At 40.1% G+C, this 16,695-nt stretch overlaps 1 long non-coding RNA gene across 2 annotated transcripts in view; it reads left to right on the forward strand.

Annotated features, from left to right (window-relative positions):
* Window positions 1-15,216, forward strand: part of LOC132395794 (uncharacterized) — a 64,290-nt gene extending 49,074 nt beyond the window's left edge. For both annotated transcript variants that reach the window (XR_009512745.1, XR_009512744.1), the window contains 2 exons: window positions 9,394-9,546; window positions 13,846-15,216. This is a non-coding gene — a long non-coding RNA (uncharacterized LOC132395794). The remainder of the gene's footprint in view (window positions 1-9,393; window positions 9,547-13,845) is intronic.
* The last annotated feature ends 1,479 nt before the right edge of the window (window positions 15,217-16,695 follow it).

Genomic DNA, 16,695 nt, shown 5'->3' on the forward strand with positions numbered 1-16,695 from the left:
AATTATATCAAGATTTCCGGTTGCAGAAAGAAAATGTCTGAAGGCTATCCTACACTGTGAAAAAGGTCAAGATGTTCTTTATTGCCTTTCTGATGTTACATTTAGTGGAGGGCGGTACCAATGTACTTGCCCAATTTTGTTCAAAGCAACGGAACAGACTGCAAATGTCTGAATGTGAGGACCTGAGACTCCTGAGTGACAATGTAAAAAATCATGTATTTCAGTCAGAGGGTTGAATCTATGGAACAGTTGTAGTAAGAATTTAAAAACATGCACTACACTCAAGTTAAAAAATTATTTTAAAATTGTTTAATGAACAAATATAAAATACATGATTTAAAATGAATGGGAGTAATGTAAATAAATGATATTTGGAATTGGATTTTGTGTTAAAAGATTATGAAATTTTTTGTTTTTTTGTGATGATTGATGCCAAATATGTTGTTGTATAAGTAAGAGGGGTAAGCATAATAGGCTGTAGCTTCAGCCTATGCCCTTTTGGTCAGTTTTAAAGAATATCTATGTTTTTTGTTGTAATTTTGTCCTATGAAATCATCGTTGTAAATGAAGCATTTTGTTATGTTTGTACTGACCGAAATAAATTAATTTCATTCATTCAGCCCGATGTTAATATCACTGTGCCAAGCCCATCCATCTCATTGAAAGGTGAAAAAGCAATGAAGGAGTTGGACCACTAATGTACTCTCTAAAATTGTTGATAAAAATTGTTTTCACTGTAGTTAAAGAAATAATTTTATTTGTAGCTTTAAATAGAGTTGAATAATTTTTGCAATTATGGTATTTGTCACTGCTTTGAATTAACTTCCTACTTTTTTCTGAGCATCATAAATCAAAATTCTTTATAATTTTTATGGGAGGGGGAGCACTGGGGGATGTGGTCTGAGAGCAAAGGGGGCAGTAATCCAAAAAGGTTTGGGAACTACTGCTCTACAGTATAATTTTTTGTGACATTGATATGAAATCTATACTATATACTTTTACTGTGTTTGGAGCAAAGTATAGAGGGAATGGGTTTTTACACAGAATAAGAATGGCGTAGAACACACTGCTGGGGGTGGTATTAAATTCAGATACATTAGAGGTATTTAAGAGACTCTTATTAGTTACATGGATGAAAGCAAAAAGGAGGACCAGCTGGGAGAAAGGGTTAAATTGACCTTTGAGAAGGTTAAAACGTCAGTACCATAAAATGGGCTGAAGAGCCTGAGCTGTTCTATGGGGGTACTGTGGCAGCAGAGAATATATCTGTTGATCTAATCTCAGTGTTCCTGCTACATCAGTTTAAAGGGTTGCATGTGGATATATGATAAACCAAGGTGGCTTATTATGTTAGGCTGAACAAGTGTTAAAGTTGAAAAGAGACTGAATAATAGAAAAACCCAAAATTATAAATGACAGATATAAGGGAATGATTGTCACTGTTGATTTTTGGCTGTTCTTGATGGCTCAGAAGAACACTTAAAGTAACTGCCCACATTGGGTGAGGTTAGAAATGGTGCCCAAGAATAAGTAGACACTCAAAATAACAGCTGAATATTGTATAGGGCAGTCAATTTACCCTGAAGAAACTTAAATCTTCTCTTCAACGGGAGTTCAGTGAAACCCTCTCACTGCTCCCCCTCTTGTGATCTCTGCTGCCCTCCGATTCTTTGACCATGTACTCACCCAGACCTGCTCACTTCCCAGCTAGTCTCTCTTCCCCTCCCCTCACCTTTCTATTGTAGCATCTACCCCCTTCCTGCTCAGTCCTGAAGGTCGGTCTTGGGCCGAAACGTCAACTATCTTTTTATTTCCATAGATGCTGCCTGACCTGCTGCGTTCCTCCAGCTTTTGGTGTGTGCTGCTCTAGACTTCCAACACCTGCAGACTTTCTCATGTTTATAGTCAGTTCACTATGTTTATGTTGGAGTCTATATATGAAGGATGGCTGGCTGGTGGCATAGTGGTATCAGCGCCGGACTTCAGAGCGAAGGTTCCCAAGTTTGAATCCAGCCGGTTCCCCTGCATGCTTTCCATCCGTGCTGAGTTGAGCGTTCAGCTAGCAAATCAGCCTCATGAAAATAAGAAATAAAAAACCGCTGCCACCACAGCGTCCCAATGACTCCACTCAGAGTTAAGGGCTTTCTTCTTCATATATGAAAGATCAGTCTCCAGGAGACCATAAGACATAGGGATAGAATTAGGCTATTCAGCCCATTGGGTGTGCTCCACCATTCCATCATGACTAATTTATTATCCCTCTCAACTCCATTCTCCTGCCTTCTTCCCATAACCTTTGATGTCCTGACTCTTCAAGAACTTATCAAGCTCCACTTTAAATATAGTCAATGACTTAGCCTCTGCAGCTGTATGGGGGAATGAATTCCACAGATTCAACACCCTCTAGCTAAAGAAACTCCTCCTCATTTCACCTTCGTTCTAAAGGGATATCCCTTTATTCTAAGGAGGTGGCCTCTGATCCTAGACTTCCCACTACAGGGAACATCCTCTCGTTGTCCACTCTATCTCGGCCAGTCAGCAGTGTAGCTGTTTGCACAACACTGGGCATCGGAGTTTGGAGTTCAGTTCTGGCATCCCCCATAATAAAGTTTGTACATTCTCCTCGTGTGCGCATGGCTTTCCTCCGGGTCCTTTGGTTGTCTCCCAAGTCCAAAGATGTACCAATTAATAGGTCAACTGGTCATTGTAAATTATCCTGTGATTAGGCTAGGGTTAAATCGGTGGGTTGCTTGGAGGCGTGGCTTATGTCCACCCTGTATCTCCAAGAATAAAAAGTATCAATGTTTCAATGAGATTCTTCCCCCCCCACCAACTTATTCTTCTAAACTCCAGTGAGAACAAGCCTATAGTCATCAAATGCTCCTCACATGTTAACCCTTTCATAGCCGGGATAATTCTCATGAACCTCCTCTGGGCTCTCTTCAATGCAAGCTCATCCTTTCTTAAATAAGAAATTCAGAATTGCTCACAATACTCCAAATGCAGCCTGAACAATGCCTTATAAAGCCTCTGCATCACATCCTTACGTTTATATTCTAGTCCTCTCAAAATGAATGCTAAAATTGCATTTGTCATCCTTACCACCAACTCAACTTGCAATTTAATCTTTGGGGAATCCTGCATGAGGAAAAACAAGTTTCTTTGCACCTCTGGTTTCTGAATTTTCTCCTGGTTTAGACAATAGTATACATCTTTTTATCTTCTACTAAAGTGCATGGTCATACATTTCCCTACACTGTATTCTATCTTCTTTGCCCATTTTCCTAATCTGTCTAAATTCATCTGCAGACTTACCCATTGAGTCTGCTCCACCATGGCTGATTTTTTTTGTTCTCAATCCCACTCTCCTGCCATCCCTGTAAGCCTTACCAATCAAGAACCTAACCATCTCTGCCTGAATTGCACCCAATGATTTGTCCTCCCCAGCCTTCATTCACAATGAATTCCACGGATTCACTACCCTCTGGCTGAAGAAATTACACTTCATCTGGCTGAAGCATTTCCTCCTTGTTGCTTCATTCTGAGGTGTGCCTTTTCAAGTTCAACTTCAGGTTTATTATCATTCAACCATATATGGACATAGTCAAATGAAGCAATGCTCCTCTGGAGCCAGGGTGGAAAACTCATTACCAGAAGCACATGGCACATAGCACAAACTCATTACCAGAAGCACATGGCACATAGCACAAATAGCACATACGATTACCATTACAGAAAAAAACAGTAACGAAGTGGGAAAAAAGTAGCCCAAGCCCATGTGTGGCATGACTAGATTGATGCTAAGTTGTCCTGGTCAACCTTGTTCTTCCACCGAGCACACACCAGAGGGCAGCACCAAGCACTCACTGGAGGGCAGCACCAAGCGAACACTGGGTGGCAGCACTGCCCCCTGGGCAACTGCTGAAGAAAGCCTAGCACTCACTACAAGCAGGGCAATGCAACTCCCCCTCTGTCGGTCCCGCGAATGAACAAATGAACCAGACTGGTACTAGTCTATGTTACCAATGTCTAACAGGGTCCTGCAATCACAATAAAAATCACAACAACACAATAGGTCCAGCTCCATTGCTATCAAGCAACTCACTGATGGGATAGTCCTGGTGTACTTGATGTTTGTGGTATCCAGCAGTGACTTGCGAATGTAACAAGACATACAAGATGAACAAAACCACTTTTGATTGGACCGAGTGGCCGCTGCATCGAAGCATGCCGCCATTTTACCAGCAATTTTGTATCATTAACCCTCCTACTAATGGAAACATTCCCTCCATGTCCAATGTCCAGGCCTTTCAAGATGTTACTTTAGACAATGTGGGTGCTACACTGGGTGTGTCAGTCTGGATAGCCATTTTACGGCTTTTGGAGTGATTGAAGTTACAATAAAACAAAATGTGATGCACAACCTGAGCTCAGGGGTTACTACATGACAGAGGAAGGAATAGAACATCATGCAGATTGTTGGGAGGATGTGGTGTGCGAAAGAGTCACGTCCATAGACACAGCAGGAACTATTTGGCTAGCATTCCACTCCCATTGCCATAGTCCAGGGGTGGGCAAACTTTTTGACTTGAGGGCCACAAAGGGTTCTAAAATTTGACAGGGGGGCCGGACCAGGAGCAGATGGACGGAGTGTTTTGGTAATACACCTCATAAGAGAAAATAAAATATCATGGGATATGTAGAAAACATGTGCTTTAATTTCAATTGAAAATGAACAAATGCATTACAACAAAATATCTGTCTTTGAAGTCCCATGGTATTTAGCTATTTATTGAAATGTCTTTTAAAACACTGAAAATTAAATGAATAAAATACAACTTTTTTTTAATAGTAACAGTTATTATTTTAAAGCACTGAAAATTCTGTTATCCTTGAAGATATTATCATCATCACTCTCCTCCTGACTGTCTTTATTTCAAAAACGGTAGGAGATGCAGGTCTACTTGTCCTGCTCCTTCTTATTCAATTGTCCCCTGTGCCAAAACTCAACAACGACCCGCACAATGACAGAACAGTGAGAGCACGCCGATATGCGGAGCTCTGTGATCGCAAATCCCCGCAGGCTATCTCCCTTAGCCGGAACGTTGGCTAATTGTGAGCCGGTTCGGATGTGCCAGGAAATGGGTCGCCACAAGGTCACAAAGTAAAGCGCAAATGTGGAGTAATACGCTGCACCTCAACAAAGGTCAATGTATATAGAGTGCGTCATCTATTGGGAAGACGCCAGAATTGCGGGGAAAAAACGTTAACAAGGTTTATTAATATAAATTCATCAAGTTCTGCGGGCCGGATTAAAACGCTTAACAGGCCGCATATGGCCCGCGGGCCGTAGTTTGCCCATGCCTGCCATAGTCTCATGTTCTTATTTATCCCAAGTCCTGATAAACTGATAATTTGGTAAGTTGCTAAAATGTTTTATTAATGTCACATGTAACAAGGTACAGTGGAAAATTTTCATTTTATATACCATCTGTACAGATCATTTCATCACATCAGTGCATTGATGTAGTACAAGGGAAAAGCGATAACAGAATGCAGGTTATATTGTTAAATATAATGCAGATTATACTGAGAAAGTGCAGTGCAGGCAGACAATAAGGGGCAAGGACAAAATGAGGCAGATGGTGAGGTCAAGTTCAACTTCAAATACTGAGAACTGTTTGATAGTCTTAGAATAGCGGGATAGAAGCTGTCTTTGAGCCTAGTGACACATGATTTTAAGGCTTTGTGTCTTCTGTCTGATGGGACTGAGAGAAGCGAGAATGTCTGGGGTGTGTGGAGTCTTTCATTATGTTGGCTACTTTACTGAGGCAGTGAGAAATGCAGAGAGAGTCATTAGAAGGGAAGCTGGTCTCCATGATGTGTGGAGCTGTGGTGCAGCATTTCGAGCCAAAATTTCAACTGTTCCTTTCTCCCACAGTTGCTGCTTAACCCGCTGATTTCCTCCAACAGCTTGTTTGTTGCTTCTGATTCTAGCTACTGCAGTTTTGTGTCTCCAGGAACTATCATAGTCTGACATTGTATAGTCTTTAAAATATGTATGTGTGTGTATATATATCTATTATATAGATATATATACACATATAAATAGTATAAAATCAAGTCACCAGTTTTCAAAGAGCTTCAAAGCATCACCATTTACATTAATACAGCCACTTCAACATTAATCTTCCATTGACAGACATTTAGCCATAGCTTATGCTCCTGATATTTTAAATAGAAACGTTCTTTTATTCTGCCTTTGTGTTCTTGTCATGTTGGTTGCGCTGTGATGGAGATAAGCATTGCAGCCAGTTTTGGAGATTTTAACAATCCCAGAAGCCCACTTGGGGTAAGCTAAAGGCAGGCCACAGGATCCACACACTCCGGTAAGCTTATTGAAATGAAATGGCTCCTGCCAGAATAATTCCCCAAATCATCTATTTTGTTATCAAACCACTGCTACATTTTTTTAAACAGTGCATCAATTTGCCTTCAAGGTAGTTAATCAGGTTTCCCTGCCAGACAGCCACTCCTCCAACTCTGCAATCCCGTCTCTGTTTTCTGTCAGTTTCTGTCGAGACAAGGCCATATTCCTCAACTGTTTTTGATTTATGCAGCTTTCTGATATCCTGATAGCTCCCTCGGGATCACAGCTTATTTGAGAGAAGAGACAGAGACTACTGAACTGGTGACAGAGGTTTTGGGGAGTGGATAGAGCTGGTTCCTCCCCATCATCTTCATCCCTCCCCCCCACCCCATTCACAATAAGGTTCCTCATTTTCTTTCTTGAGCTTTAAAAATCTGCAGGATTTAGAGCTTCTGCTGTAAAAAAAAAATCAAAGTTTATGAGTGTGTATAGGTACGGTGCAGGGTTAAACCATCATAAGCTTCAGCAAGTTTTACCAAGTGTCAGCTGGTTTATTTTGTCGAACGTCTTTTGTTTTATTTTGGTTCCTTATCATGCAAAGTTGAGTGTATGCACAAGTGCGTGAATACCCAGGTGCAGTGAAAAATTTATTTGCAACAGCATGACAAGTACATAGAATAATACAAGCTGCATTCAAAAAACATGGATTAAGCATAATTATACACTATTTTTACAAGAAAATAGAAATGTCAATTTTAGTGCAAAGTCATCAAAATAGTTGGTGTGTTGCTAAACTGTAGTGATTAGTTGGTTCAAGAACTGAATAGTTGAAGGGAAGTAGTTGTTTTGGATGTGGGGCTTCAGGCTTCTTCCCGAGTCTAGTTCTCTACCTTATTCCATTCTACCTCCCTTTCATAACTTCTTTTTAAAGAATAGTTTCTATATTTTCCTTCTGTTTTCTTCAGTTGTGTCTTTTTAATTTGCCATCTTGGATTTTACCAACAATGGTGGCATCATCCTCAAATTCAAGACGGTGTTTAGCTGTGATTTGCCACACAGTCATGGGTGTAGAGAGTGGAGCAGTGGGCTAAGTGCGCATCTTTGATGTGTGCCTGTGTTAATTCTACATAATTCTCGACTCCGCACCACTGGAATGATGTGATAGCAATAGAACAAGGTCAGCAGGATATTGTCTCGAATTATAAGGAGAAATTGGATTGGCTGGATTTATTCTCACTGGAACATGGGAGGCTAAAGGGTGACCTTGTAGATACTTAGAAAGTTAAGAGGAGCATAGATACAAAAATTATTCAGAAATCTGACAGAGAATGAGAATAACCTGTTTCTGAATCATTAAATGTGGGTAGTCAAGTACCTGTACCTCCTCCCCAGTGGCAATTACGAGAAGTGGCAAGTCCAGGACAGTGACAGTCCATAGTGATGTATGCCATCTTTTCAAAGCACCACCTCTGTAAGATGTTCTCGATGGTATGGTGGGCTTTGGCTGTGGTGGAGCTGACCTAGTCTCTACCCACTGCAACCTCTGTGCATTGGAGCCCCCAGACCAGGCTTTGATGCAATAGTCTATGGAACTAAAGTACAGGAAGTACAGGAGGCAGGTACAATTACACAGTTTAAAAGGCACTGGAATAAGTACTTGGATGGGAAAGGAAGAGAGAGAAATGTGTCTAAAATGGATGAATGGGATTAGGATGGATAGGCGTCACAGTCAGCATGAAAACTCGACTGTAAGGACCTATTTTTATTCTGTCTAATTCTCCGATACATTTTCACTTTACATTAAAAGAACATGATGAAATTGTTCAACAGGCCAGGCAGCATCTGTGTTGAGAGTTAAAGATTTAGGTTGATGAATTATTTTTAATTTTATAACACTCCCCTTTCCTCTTTTCCTCACTCTGACCTTTCACTTATTCTTACCTATATATTACTTCCCCCTGGGTCCCCTCCTTCCCTTTTTCTCACTGTTCACTCTCTCCTACAAGGTTCTTTCTTCTGCTGCCCTTGACCTTTCCCACCCACATAGCTTCACCAATCACCTTTCAGCTTTCCCTTCCTCCCACCTTTTTATTCAGGCATCTTCCCCCTTCCTTTTCCGTCCTGAAGAAGGGTCTCGGCTCGAAACGTCAACTGTTTACTCTTTTCCATTGATGCTCCCAGACCTGCTGAGTCCCGCCAGCATTTTGTGAGTGTTGCTTTCGATTTCTAGCATCTGCAGACTTTGTTAATTCGCCACAAATATGGCCAAATTAAGATGGGGTGCATCTGAGAGAAAAGCTGGCATACGCTGGCACCTTCATGTGCTCAAACTGCGTTTGCCAGGCAGAAGACAGTGGGGAATTGAGAAATTCCTGTAAAGAAGCCCTGGAGACTTGCAGTATATCTGTACTTCTTGTTGACGGTACATACTAATCTGATGGAAGAATGTTATGCATAATATGCAATTGTATGGAACACTAGAGAATTAGATTTAATAATCCACTTAAGGAGAAACAACCAGAAAAAAAACATATATATATATACACACACATACATACATATACACACACACACATATATATATATATATATATATATATATATATATATGTATATAAAGAGTGAATTGTGTTGAAATATGAAAATCCAATGCATCTGATGGACTTTAAACATCAGCATTGCCAATGACTACCAGATGACAATCAATTAGCCACAGAATATGTTGAACTATATATTCAAAGGTCCAAAACTGAAAAAAAATCAGATTACGTACTAAAATCAGAAAATTCTGGAAACACTCAGCAGGTCAGGCAGCATCTGTGGAGAGAGAAACAGATGACGTTTCAGATCAAAGATCCTTCATCAGAATGAAACTGTCTTTGATGCAGTATATTAACTCAGCATCTTTTTCTTCAGACACTGCTGATTGTGTCTGGCATGTTCCACATTTACTCCATCCCACTAAAAGCCAGCTTTTTCCACTTTATGGGCTCCAGCTTGTGCAATGTGTTTGTTTCTTGTAGACTACTGGAGTGTGGGCCACACCCAGCACCAGTCACCAGAAAATGATGGCAGCTACCGAAGGCTGCTCCTCAGAGAACCCTGAGGTAGAAGATAGGAGAAGCAACCAAAGAAGCCCTGACCATTTCTTCCTTGAGAAGAAGCAACTGTGTAAGGTTTGTAAGATACTTTGGAAAGGTTGGTCTGGAAAATACTCTAAACTATGTTCCACTGTTTGCATTTAGACATCAGCAGCAACATCATCTCAAGGCATGCCACAGGAGCAATTACTAAACAAAACTGAGGCATGGGGAAGTGCTGGAGCAAGCCCCCAAAAACATGTCAGAATTAGAGAACAAGGCACAAGACAGGAAAAGGGCAAATTTTATTATGAAATGCACTGAGTCACAGGGTCATGCTGTGTGGAAATAGACCCTTTGGTCTAACTGGTCCATGTTAGCCAAGATGCCCACCTGAGCTAGTCCAAATTGCTGGTATCAGGCCATATTTCTTAACCTTTGCCATCCATTTATCTTCCCAAGTGCCTTTCAAAAGTTGTTAATGTAACTGCATCAATCGCTTCCCCTGGCAGCTCATTCCTTATACTGGCTACTCTCTGGGTGACAAAGTTACACTTGGCTCCTATTAATTCTATCCCTCTGTGCCCTTTAGTTTTGAATACCACACCCCAGACAAAAAGACAGTATGCATCGACCCTCTCTATGCCCCTCATGATTTTGTACACCTCTATATCATCACCCCTCATTCACCTTCGTGCCTGTTCAACCTCTCCTTATAACTCAGTCCATCAAAATCCTAGCAACATCCCCATAAATCTTTTCTGCATTCTTTCCAGCTTCTTTGTATAAAGAGTGTTGTGACACAATGAAACAAACTTTAGAGACATATAATGAGAAATAGTTGGATGCCATAGTGCAAGGGAAATAGGAAGTACCTTCTACAATAAAGCATTGTAATAGGATTCCTGCATCTCTATTGTCATCTATGATCCTGCCTCCTTTAAAGATTGCAATTGTATTTCTACGTTATATTGACTGTCCTGCTATACATACTATTTATTATAATTCAATTATAATTTTTGGGAGGGCAGGAGACTGGAGAAAAGCAACAGCCGCAGGTCTTACATCTTCTTGATCTCTTCAGTTAAATTGCAGCTAATCCATACCTCTGTTTGTCTGTCTTGATTCTATAATCTCTAATAGTTGGTTAAAGGAAGATCTGTTTCAGCCCATTACAGGAAGGGGGTGGAGGGTTTGGAGAGGGTTCAGAAGAGATTTTCCAGAATGCTGCTTGGATTAGAGGATATTAGCCCTAATGGGAGGTTGGACAAACTTGGATTGTTTTCTCTGGAGCATTGGAGGTTAAGGGGAGACCAGATAGAAGCTTCTAACATTATGAATGCTATAGAAAGGGTAAGCAGCAGGGATCTTTTTCCCCCCAGGGCAGATATGTCAAATAGCAGAGAGCATAACTTTATGGTGAGAGAGGGAAAGTTTAAAAGAGATATGTGAGATAAGTTGTTTTTTTTTAAAAACACAGGGAGGCAGGTGCCTGGAATGGACTGTCAGTACATACAGCATATGAGTGATGTTTAATTGGCACATGAATACGTAGGAATTGGGGGTATAGGAATCATGCAGGCAAAGGGGAAAGGTTTAATTTGAGATAGTGCTGGGTGCAGACAGTGTGGGCTGAGTGGCTTCCTGTGTTGTTTTGCTCCATGCTCTAAACAAACCTTAAATCAAACTATCCGTTTTGGTCTCTACAGCTGATGCCCAGCTTTTGAAGAAAAGTTCCTTTGTTTCAGGTGTTCAGTCAAAGTGGGGTGGGTAAGGGGGGGGGGTGCTATTAAACCAGAGATAAGGAGGGGTTTTTTTAGCTTAAAAGTTGTGAATCTTCAGAATTCTCCTTCTCAAGAGGCAGTGGATGCTGAATCATTATGCAGCTTAAGGCAGCCATGTGTCTGTTGTGGGAATGGAGAGGAATCGAGTGCTTAGAGGAACTGATAGGCCATCATCCTGAATGGTAGAATAGGTCAAATAACCAGAACATATTCCTATTTACGATCTGGTTTTGTGTGTAAGATTCTCTGAAGTTAACTTTCACTGGCTTAACCACAAATTTAAAGGTATGGCTCCTTGTGGTGTCCCAAACGATCAGATGAAATAATCTATCTCTGCCCAGTCACCTTAAACAGGCATTTTAACCCAAATTACCTGGCTGGCTGAAAGATTCCACATTTTGGAAAGAGAAAAATGTACTTTTCATGTGCTATTTAGGAGCAATTTCCAAGATGTTGGCTGCAGCCTAGTGATTCGTGCAACATTTTACAGTGCCAGTAATCAGGGCTCAATTCCTGCTGCTGTCTGTAAAGAGTTTGTAAATTCTCGCCAGGATCGCGTGGGTTTCCTCCCACATCCCAAAGGCATACAACTAGAAAGTTAGGGTGATTAAGCTGTGGCCATGCTACGTTGGTACCAGAAGCATAGTGACATTTGCAGGCTGCCTCCAGTACATCCTCAGATTGTGCTGGTCGCTGACTTAAATGGTATATTTCACTGTGCGTTAAAAATGTGCATGTGACACATGAAACTAATCTTTAATTTTTATCTTTAGATGCTTGATAGTCAATGAAATACTTTTGAGTTGGTCTTGCAGTTTAGGGAATGTGGCAGCCAGCTTGTGTACTGCAGTTTCCCACAAACAACTTAATAATGGATAATGACTTAAGTCAGGGGTTTCCAACCTCCCCTCTGCTAATGGTACAGGTCCATGGCATAACAAAGGTTGGAAACCCCCACTTTTGTGGTGGTGAGTGATGGATAAACACTTCTATCTTTAAAGTAGCAGGATAGGAGCGGTAGGGGAAGAAGAATGTAAAGGGGCTAAAATCAAATTACCAGAGATCTTTTGTCTTACTTACTGGGTATCTGGATACCATACTGTGGCTTTCCTCAAATTCTCAAATCCTCATATTCTGATCTGTCAACTATTTTAGCTGTTCTAGCTTGGATCAGAGAGTTCCAAATCCTTTCAACACTAGGACTGTCTACCCAGTCTAGAGATTTGGGTGAGTAATCAGGTTTCCAGGAAGTGAGGTGCAAATGGCACTTGGTGATTATTCCGTAAATCAAAAGGGCCTTCCAGTTTATTTGAGCTTGATCTTTGTACAAATGTTTGTAAGTGATTCATATTGTGGGAGTGTAAGGTTTTGAGTTTGATTGGAGATATTGAAGTGGTCCTGAATTCTTTGGCTGGAAGTGACAAATTTGGGAATTTGTATTAAGTGTAAGTTAAGACAGGAAGTAAAGTCAGCCGCAGAAGGAGGGCAGTTGGGACGCAGATCAAAATCGTCATGAGTGAACTGTTGCTGGGTCCAAATCTGAAGCAGGAGAGAAGCAAGAACCTCATGGAAAATGGTTGCCATGTAGTGATTGTCATGATTTTTAAATTAGGAGTATTGTCAATGAAGGAGTATGGTATGCTGAACTTAGCAAGATGTTTTAATGGGTTTAATGTGACATATTGATGAAGCCTGCACTCTTACCAGTGCAAAAGAAGGTGCTGCAGTGTCTCAAAGTGATAAGCTGGTACTAAGATGCAAGACACATAGGCCATAATTCCAGCAGTCTCAAAAATGGGGTTATAAATGAGTAGCATGACGATTACACTTAGCACAATTTACAACTAACACACACTGTAGCAACACATGGCAAAGTGATTAATCTAATTCAACATAACAGATGGGATTGCTTGATATATTCATGTAACCAATAGATCATTTCTATCATAGTAGAAAAGTCCACTTTTTTTTCCTGTTGGACCCCACCTGACAAAAATTTGTTTTATCTTTGGTTTCACCCCTCCCCCACCCTCACCATTCTTCACTGATTTTAAAATTTGTTTATCTAATTTCACCCCTTTCCTAACTTTAGGCTGCCCTAATTTGTAAAATTGATTCATTATTTTCATGTAATCTCATATCATAATACAATAAGAAATATAAACTCATATAGTCTAAAGCATCTACTAAGGGACTGGGCAATATAGCAATATAAACATTTTTGATGAATCATTACTATCATTATTCAATTTTTACATGTAAACTATCCATGTGCAATTAATACAACAAAAGAATTTTGTAGTGCAAGATCGGCTTATTGTAGTAAGAAAGACAAGGGTCTTCACAGAGCATTATCAAACAAAATACGACACAAAGCCGCATAGAAGATAAGAGTCAAGTGAAAAAGGGCTTGGTCAAAAAGTAAGATCCAAAAGAGGTTTAGGAAGACTTCGGCCTGAGCAGTCACAGGCACAGCCACGTACGACTACAAGGATGAAGCTAGCAAAGGATGAAAGGGGTAGAGCATGTTATGTCCCAGCTTTAATCTTTAATAGTAAATTTTGAGTTCAGTGAAAATCAAATAACTACAGCTTTTTTTTGTTTGATACAGACTTCTTGGCATCAACACACCGGACATCAGCTACGTACCAGAAGCAAAATGTCCCTACAACCTCTGCCTGACATTGACTTTAATGGTCTGAGTATCGTAACCAACACTGCTTGCTCCACCTCTGGTCTCTATGAATGACTGATGCCTTGTGTCAGGTCCGAGTTCTTATGTTGTCTGTCACTTAATGCTATGGCTTGTATTGGCCCCCCAGGAGCTCAGGGAACCAGGCAAGGTTAGAAGGGTTTTACTGGCAGTGTTAGCCAAGTCGACGTTTAGTGGCCAGTTGCCAGAGGGGATAGAAATTGTTTTTGAATCAGTAGGTGGGGAGAAGAACATCAGCCACCAGAATATCAAGCTATCCCATGTTGCTATTGGCTCGGTCTTCAGCTGTGAAAACACTCTTGGATTAAGAGTCCAAGTACAAGAAATTGGCCTTAAAGTTACTTCAAAACTCCACCAGTGCTTCAGGGCTCCTTTACCCCATTACAACTCACTCTATCGAGCTGGTGTGAGGGGTTTGTAGGCAAACTGTTGGAAAAAAGTAAACTGGTCATCAGAGAGAATTTGTTCCCAAAGGTTGACCTGTGGCATGGAGTCCATTTACCATGTTGTCCATTCCCTTTATTCATGAAGAAACTGTGGAAAAACTGTAACCTAGTTACCACAGCTAGAGAGCATAGAGCTAAAATAAAATGTTAATTTATGAATAGAAAGCCTTCCAAAAGTAGGAACAGTGGGTTTACTTCATTTAAAAGGCCCGTAGCAGTTCAGTAACAGTTTACCATGGGGCCAAGGTCTATATAGCAAGAGCTGAAGGTTTAAACACCTACGCAAATTATAAACTCTATGTTTGGAATGTTTCAAGGCTGCTTTAAGTCTGTTGATCCATGCATTATTTTAATTATGTCTGCTAATGGAAAAAAAGGAGAAAAAAATTAATAAAGCCTTCAACAGGAAGAACAACAGAGTATGTTTTCCTGAGATTTAATGATTTACAGCAACAGCTCAATTTAAGCCTCTGTTTTGTTGATATAGTGAGAAGGTAAATCAGCTGTGGTATTATATTACAAGTGTTCATGCAGTTTTGGTAAAGTGGATTTATGCTGTCATAATGTGAATAAAAAAGTGAAGTACATCACTGCAAAATTTGACAAAACAGTGCCAGTGTGAATCCCTATTGTACTCAATCGGCTTCATTTAGTATACATTTCATACACATCTGTAGAAAAATAACCACAGATGTAAAGTAACTGTAAAAAAACCCACACACAAAAATAAATGTTGTAAAATATTCACACATGAAACCATTCATAGAAAAATATCCAGAATCAAAATTTACCTGGAGGAGATTATTCACATACAAAACATCTGTTGGGAACTCACTATTTACTTCCATTGGACAATATCAATGCACACATATTCACAGGAAAATATATACATAAATATACACACAGATCTGTAAAGAAAATACTATTTTGCTAGAACACCTGTAGGAAGTTCATCACACACCAAAAGAGTCTAAGATATCCACCCAAACAAGATACCCAAGACAATATTCATACATACACCTGTAGAAATATATAATCTCACGGAACCCCAGTAGGAAAATGCTTGTACTACAAAGCATCTGTAAGGGAATATTTGTTCAGTTCTATAAATCTGTTGGAAAATACCCATGCTTCCAAATGTAAAATAATGCTATGGCTGAGCCTTCAGGAAAATGTTCACATTTAAAATGCATGTCAGAAAATAACCCCACACGCAAAGCCATGGGAAAATATCCAGTGCACAACTGTCAAAAAATATCCTGGTATACAAACTTCTAGATGGAATTACATGCGTGTAAAAACATTTATGTTTATAAACACATTATGCTAATATGTGTAATATAATTTACCAGGAGAAATTTAATTTTATATTTGAAACAGTATCTCTGCTATGCTATATCACTTAGATAGAAATGTATTAAGCATTACTGCTAGTTAATTGATTCCTATGAGCTCAATCCACTGCCTACCTAAGAGAGACTGACTAAAGCTGGTAGGCATATTTCTCTCGTTGAGCTGTCTAGTGTAGCTAGCTGCTAACTTTGATGCGCGACAAAGCAATTTATATGGTAAATTGTACCAAATAATGGTTATAGTGAGTGTTATGGCTGCACTGAAAGGAAATGTCACGGTAAATAGCTGCCAAATTATGGACTGTGCTATAGTGTCACAACTGCGCTAAAGACAAATAGCACAACAGGCTACTGCCAGCACCCAGCATGACACCGATGAGTTATAGAGCAGAGCAGCAGCGTGATGTGATGGTCTTTGTACTTTTATTATAAAAGAGGGTTACAGTCTGGGCCTGATGTGTGTGACATGGAAGCTGGAGTTGGTTCAATGTCAGGCTGTGTGGAGTCTGAATGTACTAATAGTCCATCGTGGGGTTACAATATGCAGAAAACATTTGTTGAGTGAAATATCCAGAACTGCTTTGGGTTTACAATAACTACCTTAAAAAAGGTGGAAAGGTTCTGTGAATGCCTGAAGTGGTTTCTGTGAGAGTGGTATTCATTGTATTGTTTCAACTTGCAAGGCCACATTTCTGATTAAGTGATGGAAGTAAACAAATTGTCTTGTGTCTTTACTGCCAAATGGATTTAAACATCTTCCTTGCCTCCCATAAACCACACGTGCAGAGGTGATTCATCTGTTACCAATACATGCCCAAATTCAACATCAGGAAGCCAAGCTCAATTTCCCCCCATTACATTCTGATGCGACTTTTAACGTCACATGCCTGTATTTTGCAAACTCACAGGTTGTCTCTTCTTCAAAGGGATAAAGTGAAAGGATCTGGTTT

Source organism: Hypanus sabinus, chromosome 1, assembly GCF_030144855.1.
Source record: "Hypanus sabinus isolate sHypSab1 chromosome 1, sHypSab1.hap1, whole genome shotgun sequence".
Classification (NCBI taxonomy): Eukaryota; Metazoa; Chordata; class Chondrichthyes; order Myliobatiformes; family Dasyatidae; genus Hypanus; species Hypanus sabinus.